The sequence below is a fragment of the Elephantulus edwardii genome, unplaced genomic scaffold (assembly GCF_000299155.1).
Source record: "Elephantulus edwardii isolate Elephantulus edwardi_28Jun2011 unplaced genomic scaffold, EleEdw1.0 scaffold00119, whole genome shotgun sequence".
NCBI lineage: Eukaryota > Metazoa > Chordata > Mammalia > Macroscelidea > Macroscelididae > Elephantulus > Elephantulus edwardii.
Window position 1 is genome coordinate 4756547 of NW_006399869.1, and position 10996 is coordinate 4767542.

The 10996-nt window shown below is 36.8% G+C and overlaps 1 pseudogene; it reads left to right on the forward strand.

Annotated features, from left to right (window-relative positions):
* LOC102847351 overlaps positions 1-10657 on the forward strand; it is a 20044-nt pseudogene extending 9387 nt beyond the window's left edge.
* Positions 10658-10996: the final 339 nt, after the last annotated feature.

Consider the following 10996-nt stretch of genomic DNA (forward strand, 5'->3'; position numbering starts at 1 on the left):
CTTCATCACCATAGGCTCTTGCTTATATGTTATTTCATTAAATTCTTCTCTATCTGCCAATTGCTTTTGATACAATGACTCAGTATATTCCTCCCATCTTCTTTTAATACTTCCTGGATCATTTAATAATCTGCCTAAAACATCCTTGATTATAGCAACTCTAGGTTTGAATTTGTTCTTCAGTTCCTTGAGCTTAGGAAATGCTGAACGAGTTCGGCCCTTTTGATTTTCCGACTCTATCTCCTTGCACATTTCATTGTAATATTTTGCTTTGTCATTCCGAGCTGTCTTTTGGAATCTTCTGTTCAGGACTTTAGTATCTGGAATTCTTCCTTGTGCTTTGGTTTCTCTATGCTCCAGTGCAATCTTCAGAGAAATACTTAAAATGATAGTTAACTGAATGAAAGAGAGACATACACAACAGCACAATATTGGTAGGGGATTTCAAAGCACCACTATCACAAAAGGACAGGTCAATCAAAAGAAACTCAACAAAGATACAGAACATCTAACCTGTACAATCAACTAACTTGACCTTGTAGCTGTTTTCAAAAAACTGCAGCAACTAAAATTTAATTAACTTTCTTCTCAAGTGAACATTATGCATTCTCCAGAATTGACCATATATTGGGTCACAAAGCAAGCCTCAAAAAATTAAAAAACGTTGAAATAAGAAAATATTTTCTCAGACTACAATGCTATTAAATTAGAAATTAACCATAGAAGAGTAAAGCTTACAAAACCACCCATATGGAAACTAAGTAACTTTCTGCTTATACATGATTGTTTTATAAAAGAAATAAATAATGAAATAAAAATGTTCCTTGAAACAAATGATAATGAAAATATAATTTATCAAATCCTCTGGGATACAGCTAGGTAATCCTCAGGGTACAGCTTATATAGCATTAGGCACACACACATAAGAGTAAGAAAGAAGAATCAACGATCAAACACAGAACCTTCAGTAAATAAAAAATATCAACACTCAAATCCTACAACCTCTAGAAGAAAAGAAATTATAAGGATAAGAACTGAAATCAATGAGATAGAAAACAGTGGAAATCATCAAGTAGACCAGGAGGTGGTTTTTCGGAAGGGTAATGAAAATTGACAACCCATTGGCAAGTTTAACAAAAACAAAAACAAACAAAAAAAGGCTCAGATAACCTAATTAAGAAATGAGAGACATCACAACAAAACCTGAGGAAATTAAATTGATAATATCAGAATTCTATGAAAAGTTACACTCTGATAGATTAAAAAACCTAGAGGGAAAGGAAGAAATGTCATATGGATCTTGGCTGAAAGCAGAGACTACCAGAGGAATGTCTATCTGTGTTTCATTGCCTATGCAAAGATATTTATTTGACTGTGTGGATCACAACAATCTATCGCTGACTTTGAGAAAAATGGGAATACCAGAACACTCGATTGTGCTTATGCAAAACTCATACTTGGACCAGTTGGCATTCGTCAAAACAGAGCAAGGAAACACTGCATGGTTCAAAATTGAGGAGAAAGTATGCCAGGGATGTGTTCTATCTCCATACCTTTTCAATCTTTATGCAGAACATATTATCCGGGTGGCTGGGTTCTATGAGGAGAAATGTGGCATCAGGATTGGAGGTAGACTTATCTACAATCTGCCTTATGTAGATGATACAATTCTGCTTGCTGAAACTGAAGAGGACCTGAAGTGCTTGCTTCAGAAGGTGAAGGACTGCAGCCTTCAATATAGCTCAATATCAAGCCAATCGGCAGCATCATGATAGATGGTGAAGAGATTGAGATTGTTGAAAGCTTCAGTATGCTTGGCTCTACAATCAACACTATTGGTATTAGCAGCCAGGATAGTAAAAGAAAAAAACAGCCCAGATACTCAACAACAAACAAATAGATTGAGAATTGTGATACATTCACACAATGGAATACTATGCAGCACGTAGGAGCAATGGTTTTGTAAGTCATTACCTAACTTGGGAGGGACTGAAGAGTATTATGTTGAGTGAAATAACTCAGTCCCACAAGGATAAATATTGTATAAAACTATTATTATAGAGTAAGTATAAGGATCCAAGAGAGATGGAAGAGGCTGGAAGCAGAAGGATGTGCAGGGGGAGGGAGGATTAATCAGAGTTGTATAAGTAGATGAGTGAGTAAAATTGAAAGAATTTGTTTGGATTTTATTAAATTTTTTTAATAAACTAGTTGTTGTTGTTAAGTGCCATTGAGTCGCAGGTGACTCATAGCAACACTATGAAGGAGAGTCCTCAATGCTTGGGTGCCTTTCATCCTCTCTCCAGGTTCATAGGGTTTCTTGGAGACAAGCTATTATGGAAGTGGATGCCAGTCCTCCTTCCATGCTTGTTTAATCTGGAAGCTCCACCCCACTCTCTGTCTGCATTGGGTAGCCAACCATTAATGCATTTGACACATCAGTGTCACTGTGCTCAGCCTCACAGCAACCACAAGTGAGCGCGGTACGGCAACTTGTACGCCAGGGCTATAAGTGACCTAGAGGAACGTTGTTGTTGTTAGTGGTGGTGCCGTCGAGTCGTAGACGACTCATAGCAACCCTATGAACGAACGGCCTGAGCACTGTTCGTACATAGAGTTTCCGGAGGCAAGCCATTTCGGAAGTGGATGCCGCTCCTGCTTCCAGAGAGGAATGTAGAAATAAAAAATAAAAAAAAAAAATAAAAGTCTCCTACTGCTAAGGAAAAAAAAAATTAAGGAAACCCTAAGAATTTACTCCGTGGTAGAATTATTTCCTGAATACAATGACTCGATGGCACATAACAACAACAAACAACAACATAGAGTTGTAATCTAGGACATTCATACGATCTGTAGGTACATGGATGTAAGAAACTAAAAGAAGTGGTGATAGTTGGAAAAAAACAGAAACAAAATTGCCACTGTAGATATATTGTGCGTGTATGCACATATGAATGGTTACTATACATATGTAAGAGATAAGTGATATTTGAACATACATACAATGGCTAACTCTCTCTCATGAAGACAGTATGAACTTCAGGATGTATAAATTAGTGATAAGTAAAATAGTAACACATATTTTAAGCTAACTAAAATAAACTGTGATCATCATAAATAATACAAAACTTAGTTTTTAAGTTTTGGAATTCAGTAAACCAAGAATTTTATTTGTGAGTATATACATATATATTCTATTAATTTTTATGCATATTATGTTTATGTATGTGTGTGTATAGGGGCAAGACACTGCACTACAATCTTGTACACAGTTTGAGGCCACTGTGAGAGAGAGATGAAAAAATCTTCCCCTGTACAACTAACTGCCTCTAAAAACCCACTAGAGGGTCAGTTCCAACTCGAAGTTACATACCACACACACACACTAGTAATTCACAATGGTACATTTGTTAAACTCCCAGAAGTAAAATAAAAACAACTATAATACAAGCATAGTTTGATGCAATATGAATATTATAGGATGTTTTTATGCATAACTGAAGGATGTAGGAAAGAAGGGTATTTATTATATGACAGATATTCAAAGTTTAAGACTGTTGGAATTTAACATATACAAAATATAAGATTAATTAGCAGATAAATCAGAACTCAAGAGAAAATGAATTTTGGGAATGACAGTGTTGAAATAAATAGAGAAATTTATTTGGAAAAATTTTTAGAGCTAAAGTAAAAAAAATATATTTGTGAATCAGATTCTTTTGGTCTATGAAAGAAAAGATGAGAGTTCAATAATGCCAAAGAAAAATAATCCCAAAGGAACAGAAGATGGAAAGCAGGGAGAGAAACTAACTCAAGGCTAAGAACATTTTATGCATGAGAAAGAAAAATAGAATACAAATATATGAAATATGTATGAGCATTTTAAAAGAAGCAGAAAGAGAAGATAGAAAACAACAAAGCTCAAATAACTCAAATGACCCATTTCTTGTGAAAACTCTATACAATACATCATATTCTGAGAACTCTTCATATAGATGATGCTCACTCTCATTTCCATAACAAAAAAAATCAGTTACCAAAACCTCAGAAAAATACTTTTCTGAGTTTCAAATCTTTTATGACAGAGGGAAGATATTAAAGAAGAGACTATAAGAAGAGTAAATATATTTGAGGTTCTGCACAAGCATAAATGTGAGGTAAACTAGCAAGAAAAGCCTGGCAATGTGTCACTGAAAGAACAGAGATTTGTTTTGCTGGTTTTTAGGTTTGTTTGTTTGGATTATTTTTTAAAATCCATCATAAAATTAAGTTGTTATTAATATTTTTATAAGTCATATGCATTACATTTCATTTGCATTATATTTTACTCATTTATATTGTGGGTTTCCCTCCTTACAATCATCCCACCAACTACCCTCATAAAAGTGTGTAAACCAGATGCTTCATGACTCATGCCCAATATCTTCTTTTATAGTCAATTGATGGCATTTCCATGCCTTTCAAACCAGTATTCTTCTACTGCTCATCAGATGTCCAGAGTCCTGTTATTTAAGAAGCAGATGATCATTTCTGCTTCCTATTCTATCTTAATCTGGGAGCTCTATTTAAACCTGCTCACCATTGGTGAGGTTGGAGGGATTTAACACACTGATGACATATCTCTCTGCATTACAGCAACCCACAAGTTACCTCAGCACTGCAAATTGACAGACAAGTGCTATACTACTTAGAACACCAATTAATTCTCTCAATAAAACAAACTATTGTTACTTCAATAATAAACCAAGCATACAGATGCACTTCAAGCCTCCATAGATGCGGAAGGATGTCACTTCAGGAGGGTCCTGAAGTGTTCCAGTTGAGATTTAAACCTTGCATGCTGTGACAATAATCAGATGTCAAAAGTTCAAGTGAGATTTAGAAGAGGTTGTGATACCAGTGATACTATTGCTGATACCAGATAGATTCTAACTGAAAGTAAAAAACAAGCAAACAAAAAAAAACACCGAAAAACCTGAAGAATATCTATTTGTGGTTTACTGACTATTACAAAAGCATTTGACTGTGTAGATCACAACAAATTATAGCTAACATAAGTCCAGAACACTCAATTATGTTTGTACAAAACCTATACCAGAAGCTGTTGTGCATATAGAGCGGTGGAATACTACATGGTTTAAAATTAAGAAAATCGTTCATCAGAGAGGAATTGTATCCTCTCTCCATACCTACTTCAATCAGTGTGCTGAGAAAATTATTCAAGAAGCTGTACTCTATCAAGAGGAATGTGGTAGCAGAGTCAGAAGACGACTCATCAATAACCTGCTTTATGCAGATATCACAACTTTGCTTGCTGAAAGTGAGGAGAAGTTAAGGAACTTGGTGAAGATGATCAAGGACTTCAGCCTTCAATATGGATTGTATCTCAACATCAAGTATACAAAAATTCTTACCTCTAGGCCAGTAGGCAACAGCATGAATTATGGAGAAATGTAGTCAGCAATTTCATCTTATATGATCCCACAATCAACACCATTGGTACTAGCAGTCAGGCTATCAGAAGACATATTACAGGGGAAGCGTGCAGTAGGGGACCTCTCCAAATTATTCAGGAGCAACAATGTCAGCTTGAGGACTAAGGTGTGCCTGATTCAGGTTGTTCTCTTTTTAATTATTTGCTATGCATCTGAGAATTGGACAATGAATAAGGATTACAGAAAAAGAATTGATGCCTTTGAGCTGTGGTGTTGAAGATTAATACTGAATGTCCCATGGATTTCCAAAAGAACAAACAAATATGTCTTCGGGAAAGTGCAATCAGAGTGCTCCTTGATGATCTGAGTAATTGCTACTTGATGAATATTACATGTAGGCTAAATTCCTAACTTAAGTATATATAACTTACCACAAATTTATACTTAAGAACAGTATGCCGTAAAGTCTAATGTAATAAAATTTTCATTAATACAATAGATAGTAATAATGAATACCTATATTATTTTGGGAAGTCATTGAAAACATAGTCTGTTAGCTCAAAGAACCCATCTGGCTTTCTAAGTCAAATACGATTGTTATTAACATTGATATGTAATTGTACTTTAATAACATTTTTGTGTTTTGTTTTTCTTAAGAGATTGGTCAAGACACAGGTGCTGAGATGATAAGACTTCACCTCACATCCTTTGGGCGTATTGGTAAGAGAAGCTATTTGTTAGGCTATCCCTTGCAGAGGGACATTATGATTGGAAAGGTGGAGGCTCAACAAAAAAGAAGATGACCTTCAACCACATGAGTTAGCATATTAGCAATGGGCTCAAGTGTGTCAGAAACTGGGAGGATGGCACAGATAGAAGAGTATTCAGATCTGTTGTCCATGCAGTTGTTATGGATCATACTCAACTTGACGGTACCTAATCAAACCAATACTCTAAGGAAACAAGTTCATCCATTTTGCTGAAGAATCCTCTATTCAACTTGGAACTTTGAACATCTGTATTTTTTTTTTCAAATTGCAAGCAAATTGCAGTCCAGAAGAAGCCATCAGTTTGCAGTAATCTACCTTAGTCTACTTTAGCTCCCAACACCGACCATTTTCTCTTCATATGATTACTTTCTGGTCAATTCATACCCAGGCATCACTGACTAGGTTCAGCTGGGCATCAGCTGCAAGCTCAAGAGTCCACACTTTCTCCTGCATTATAGACTTGTTTGTCTCCTCACTCAGTCTTTGCTCCCACAGGAGGCCAAGTCACAAGTTAGGAGTCCTCATTATTCTATGTTCCTCAAGCTAATAGCTCTTCCCTGCTAATTCACAGATTTGTAGTGCTAGGTGGACAATGATAAAGGAACATATCCAGGCTCTTCCTGTTTCTCCATTGTTTTATTTCTCCCACTTCCACTCCTACGATTCCAGGGTATCAGTACAAGTGTGTATACTCCAATATCAAGTCTTGTAAGTGAGTTCTCATGGGCACCAATATTGCCCTGCCTCAGAAGTCAAACAGAGTTTTCCATTTATATTGAGAAAATCTCTTCCTTTATTTTTTCTTCTCTCATTCCTTTTTTCAAGTGTCTTTCTTTTGAAAGTGAATCTTTTAATCAAATGTGAGTCCACAACTCCATTCAAAATCGAATAACCTCAGAGCACTATATGGGACTAAATCTTTTCTCTCCACCAAATCCTAACTCCTGCTATCAGATTCTACCTTTTTATTTTTAAACAATAATCTTTTTTAAAATGTTATTAATTTTAGTGAACATTTACAGAGATTTCAGATTTTCATTCATTAATTGTTGGAGATTCTACTTTTTTTAAATTTTTTTTTCTAGATTCTACTTTTAACAAACTTATTTCCAGGGCAAATATTCCCTTTAAGTAAGTATTCTAAATTAAGAAAGGTCCAAAGCACTTTCTCAAAAAGTTGCAAATAGAGATACCATTTGACCCAGAAATTCCACTACTGGTAATATACCCAAAAGAGACCATAACAGACATCCAAGCAGATATATGCACACCCGTCTTTATCGCGGCTTTGTTAATAAAAGCAAGGTGTTGGAAACAACCTAAGTGCCCATCAAAAAGGAATGAATGGAGAAGTCGTGGCATATTCACACAATGGAATACTACGCTACATTGAAAAACAAGGAGTCCATGCAATATTATTCAAAATGGGTGATCCTGGAGGACATGCTGAGTGAAATATTTCAGTCACACAAACATGCATCGTGCCACTGTTGTAAAACAGGACTGACATCGGAATTGGGGACAGACTGAGAAAGATGGGATAAACAATGTATATTGCATTGAAAGAGATGAGGGAGAAAACTGTTAAAAAGGGACATGTGATTTGGTATTATTGCCATGACAGGAGTCCAGAATGAAGGCTGCATAGTGGAGTGGACCTGGGGGGAGGGATTGTAAAACAATGAAGGTATTTTTCTCTTACTTTTTCAAAGAGAGAGAGAACTGGGGGCAGGGAGAAAAGTGCAACAATGAATGATGTAAATCCTCAGTCTCTGTAAACTTTCATTAAAATTAATAATATTTAAAAAAATTTTTTAAAAAAAAGGTCCAAAGGCAGAAATGTATTCTAAGTCTAAAATATCCAGTGTTTATTGGTATAGTACATATTTGGGTTTTTTTAATCCTTTCCACTTTTTTAAATTGACCTACCTATACCTACCCTTACTCACTGCATTTTATCCATGAACATTGTGCTCCAATCTCTCATATACACTGTACTCCATACAGTTAACTACCACTTTGCTATTGTTGTTATGTGTTATTGAGTTGATTCTGACTCATTGTGACCCTAAGTACAATAGTTCTGAACCATGTGCTTTGCTAAACAAATTTCATTGTTTCTGACACATCTACCTCATTACCCCAGTCACTGAGTCAATTTATCTAACCCAGGGTCTTCCTTTGTTTTTCTTTTTTTTTTTAAATTATTTAAGACCTTTATTAAGAGGTGCTTATAGTGTTGTTCACTTTTTTTGAAAAAATCAAGTTGTACACTTTTATTACAAATTTAAAATGAGGTTCTTAAAAATATCAACTTGACCAGATATGAAACAATTTAAAACCAAACCTTTAAAAGTGTATTGAAAATAAATCAGGCTTAAAAAAAAAAGTTTGCCATTACCAAAAAGAGACATCTTTAGATAAAAATAATAAAAACTCCATGCTGCATAGATAATGCAGATAGTTCTAGTTATCTGGCTCACAGACAAAAAGCAAGCACTTAAGGTCTTCAGCTCCAATCTTTTGTTCATTTCTGATTGCTAGAATTTCATATTCATTTCTTCTTCTTGGATGACTAAACCGGATGATGGTAGAGATGGTAACCCAGCATTTACTCAGCCCCGCCCTCCTCAGCATCAAGAGAGGACAAATTCTCAGCTGGTGGATTGGCTGCTTTTGTCTGTTTGCCATCTTGTGGATTAGGGTTTCAGGAAACAGTAAAATGTCATCAAAAGGAATGACACCAAGGAAGATGTATTTATACATCAGACTGCCATAACGAAGAATAACCCCAGGAAGTACCATTGCAAAGTAGGAGATGGAGAGGCTGTGGAGTTTGATATTCTTGGAGAAAAGGGTGTGGAGGCAGCAAGTGTTATAGGTCTTGGTGGCCTTCCAGTGCAAGGCAGTAAATATGCAGCAGACCGTAACCGTTATAGATGTTATCCACGTCTTAGGGGTCCTCCACGTAATTGCCAGCAGAATTACCAGAATACTGAGAATGGGAGAAGAATGAGGGACCAGAGTGCCCCCGAAGTTCAGGCCCAGCAACGCTGGCCCTACCTCAGGCAACAGTTCCCACCTTACTACATACGGAGAGGCGTCGACCACAGTATTCCAACCATCCTGTGCAGGGAGAAGTGATGGAGGGTGCTGACAACCAGGGTGCAGAAGAACAAGGTAGATCAGTGAGGCAGAATATGTATCAGGTTTTAGACCACAAATTTGCAGGGGCCCTCCTTGCCAAAGACAGCCTAGAGAGGACAGCAATGAAGAAGGTAAGTTCTTCCTTTGTTAAACTGTCTCTCCATCCTCTCCAAGGACTGGTCCCTCCAATATGTCCAAAATGTGTCAGATGGGGCTTTAAATCCTTGCTTTTGAGGAGCAACCTGGTTTCACCCTCTCTAGGATAGACCTGTTTGTTCCCTTAGCAGTCCATAGTATATTAAAAACTCTTCTCCAGCACCACAACACAAAGGCATCTATTATTTTTCTAGCATCCTTAGTCATTGTCCAGCTCTCCAATGAATAGCTAGTAATTGCATAGAGCATGGCCTGGATTGTGTGCACTTTAATCTCTAGATTGATGTCATTGCTTTTAGTACTTTGGAGAGGTCCCTGACAGCAGATTTTCCAACGCTTTTTTTTATTTTGTGGCTGCTGGTCCCAAGAGTGTTGATTGTGAAGCAGAGCAAACTGAAGCTGTTAACAATCTCAATCTCTTGATCATCTATCATGATGCTACCAATTGGCCCAGTGATAAGAATCTTTGTTTTCTTCCACATTAAAGGCTTCAGTCCCCAAAGTTTAATGTTGAGTCTCTCCCTTCTGGATTAAAAAAAAACCTTCTCAAGATCAGGGGTGAAGCCTTGAGTGCTAATGAGTGAAGAGCCAGTGAATTGTGGGACGATAGCAAGAATATCATCTGTGAAGAAAGCAAAATGTCATTACAAAGAGAGAGGAAGAAGAATAGACCAAAATGAATGTCATAAGAGACTCTGAATATTGAACTAGAGCTCTTAGAAACCAAAGCAATGAAATAAAGATATGAAGGAGCTGAATAGAAGATTTCAAAGGGCAGTATGGAAAGACAAAGAAAAGTATTATAATGAAATGTACTAAGAGCTCGAGTTGGATAACAACCACTGTCTACTAACACATAGTCTCCCCAAGACCCAGCAGAACTTTCCTTTTTTCACTATTTCTCCCCACTCACCAATACCTGCCTTCCCAGTGATCATCTCTCCTTCCCCCTTTTCTGACACCCCACCCTTTTTTTGAATTTTTTTGTTTTAATACGATAGTTCGTTTACCTTGCATTTCATTCATGTACACTGTATTTTATACAATATTTCATTTATACTATATTTCATTGAATAATTCATATACATCTTATTTTATATAATAGCTTCTGACCCACCTCCAGGTAACAAGCCACAAGGCGGAGCCTAAACCAGTTGGGGAGGAACAATCAAGAAACAGAGGGAAGCAGCTGAGACCAGGCACCACAGAGGACCTCCACAATAGCTTCTGACATGCCTCCAGGTAACAAGCCCCAAGGCGGAGGCTAAAATGGTTGGAAGAAAAACACAATCTATACAGGAGTTCTACAGGACACATCACCTTCCCTTTGGAGACAGTACAAGTAAACTTAAGAGACACTGGACACAGGGAAAAAATCTGTCTGACAAGCTGTCAAGTCATGGGTCGGACAATGGGACATTAATTCTGAAGGCATTTGGAAGAAGTGAAGTGGTATCCTGCTGGAGGGTGGAGCTGGGAAATAAGTGG